Genomic DNA, 2,478 nt, shown 5'->3' on the forward strand with positions numbered 1-2,478 from the left:
CATGAATGATTTTGATCATTCACCTTGTTGGTTTTTAGGTGAAAAACAAGTTCCACATGTTGATATCATAAAAGTTCGCTAGGGGGACATTCATAATGTTTTGGATGCACAAGCTTGGCATTGAATTTCCTTTTCCCAAATTCCCACACAAGAATGTCGCCAGGCCTCGGCATCTTCAACGGCAGTAAGATCTTGACCGTTCGATCTTCTAGTGACATTTTTTAAAATAGTGCGCTAAGAAAAAAGAAATCAGATGCTTCTAGGAATTGCCACGTCAGCCATTCACGGACTGGAAAGGGACAGCAGACTCGACGTCTACTTGCCACGTAGGTTTCAATCAATGGCGTTCAGGAAAGGGACAGCAGACTCGACTTCTACGTGCCACGTAGGATTGCCACGGCACTGGAAAGGGTCAGCAGACTCAAGTTCTACGTGCCACGTAGGCTCGACATGTTGCGCGGTCGGGAGCACGTTGTACGTTCCCGTCGGGAAGAGGGGCGTCTGGCAGCCAATCCCTCGGGAATGGGGGGCCTAGCGGCGATTCCCTCGGGGAAACGTGCGCCTTCTACAGATAAGTCTACGACTATTTTCAGCTACACGTTCACAGTCGGCCTCTGTGCTCCTGTTTGAACTTTGAAGCTTCATCCCCTTCGATAATTCCGTCTCCTCGCAATGCTCAAGCCCTTCCCACATCGCTCTTTCCCTCACACCTTCTTCTCCACACTTTGCTTCCCAACCAGACACTCATCGACTTCCTGGAAATTTCCTCTCAGTCCTCCTCTTATGGCTTCTGTAGTTGCTGGAGATCACCTCCCAGATCACCTCCCTCCCTCAGGCTTCCTCGCAGAACGTTGGCGACAGATCCAAGGACTAGACCACTGGGATGGCCTCCTCGACCCCCTCGATTTGGAACTCCGGAAGACCATCCTTCGCTATGGTGACTTCAACCAAGCTGTCTATGATTCTTTCGAGACCGACGCCCACTCCAAGTACACCGGTAGCTGCCGCTTCACTAAGGAAGAGTTCTTCGACCAGGCAGGCCTCACCAAAGGTCGCGATGTCAATTATCACGTGTCGAGGTATCTCTACGCGACGTCTACCGTAGAAATGCCCGAACTAGTGCTCATGAAATCGATGTCCAGGGAAGCTTGGTCCAAGGAGTCCAATTGGATTGGCTACGTTGCGGTGTCCAATGACAGTGCCACAGAGATTCTTGGCCGCAGGGATATTGTGATTGTGTGGAGGGGCACTATGCGCCCTTTTGAATGGCTCGATGATTTCAAATTCCGGACCACGGACATCTCGCCTTTGCTTCCTCCAGGGGAAGAGTTAGAGAAGCACCACCCTCCGATGGTGGAAAAGGGGTGGCTATCGATCTACACATCGAAGGACCCCAAGTCAGCATTCACTTGCAACAGTGCGAGGGAACAGATTCTGAACGAGGCAAGGTGTCTGATAAAGAAGCACAAGGACGAGGATATAAGCATAACGACAGTGGGGCACAGCTTGGGGGCAGCGCTGGGGGTGGTGAATGCGTTCGACCTGGCATTGAACAGGGTGAATATAAGGGAAGGGAAGGAGCCGATACTGGTGACGGCAATAGTGTTCGGGTGTCCAGGAGTGGGAGATGCAGCGTTCAAGAAGAAGTGTGAGGAGCTGGAAGGGTTGAGGATATTGAGGGTGAAGAACAAGATCGATCTGATAACAAGGTATCCAGGATGGCTGATGGGCTACAAGGAAATGGGAGAGGAGCTTGTGTTCAACTCGAAGAAGTCGCCATACTTCAAGGATTCGAACGACCCAGGAAACTGGCACAATCTGGAAGCGCATTTGCATATGGTAGCAGGGACGCAAGGGCTGGACGAGGAATTCAAGCTGGTTGTGAATCGAGATGTGGCGCTCATCAACAAGTCGTCGGAATTCCTGAGAGACCAGTATCTGATTCCGGGGTCGTGGTGGCAGATGCAGTACAAAGGATTAGTGCAGCGTGAAGATGGGTTTTGGTTCATGCCCGATCGCCAGGAAGGTCGCATCCCGAAGCCCGAGCCCTTGAACGATCTCTAGCTCTTCTCCTCTCGATCCTTGGTTGCTTTCTACAAATTCACCTATTTCAATCATTTGTATACTCTTGCAGATTTGCAATCGTATTTTACTCCACTTCGTTAATGAGAGATTACACGATACTCTTGCTCCAGTTTTAGACGTTCATTTTGAGCTGGTAGTTTTAGACGTTCATTCTCTCCTAAATAATTGGGCTTCGTTGTTGATTTGATTTGCGATATTCATGATTCATGTATATAGAATGATTGTGCTTTTCTTTAGAAAGAGAGGCAGAAGCTCTCCTGTTCTTGTTAGTGTATATGCTGCAGGTTTTACTCTGCTCCAGTATCAGCCATGTGCCATCAGAGATTTTGTGTTTGCGTTGATGCTGATCAATACACTAGCTGCAGCTTCCACGTCTGCCAGCTTGTTTTGCAA

General features: G+C 49.4%; 1 pseudogene; it reads left to right on the top strand.

Annotated features, from left to right (window-relative positions):
* The first annotated feature begins 618 nt into the window (after positions 1–618).
* On the top strand, positions 619–2,235 carry LOC147890166 (phospholipase A1-II 1 pseudogene; annotated as a pseudogene).
* The last annotated feature ends 243 nt before the right edge of the window (positions 2,236–2,478 follow it).

This window comes from Dipteris shenzhenensis, chromosome 19 (genome assembly GCF_047967505.1).
Source record: "Dipteris shenzhenensis isolate YYH24624 ecotype China chromosome 19, Dip_SZ_1.0, whole genome shotgun sequence".
In the NCBI taxonomy this organism is placed as follows: Eukaryota; Viridiplantae; Streptophyta; class Polypodiopsida; order Gleicheniales; family Dipteridaceae; genus Dipteris; species Dipteris shenzhenensis.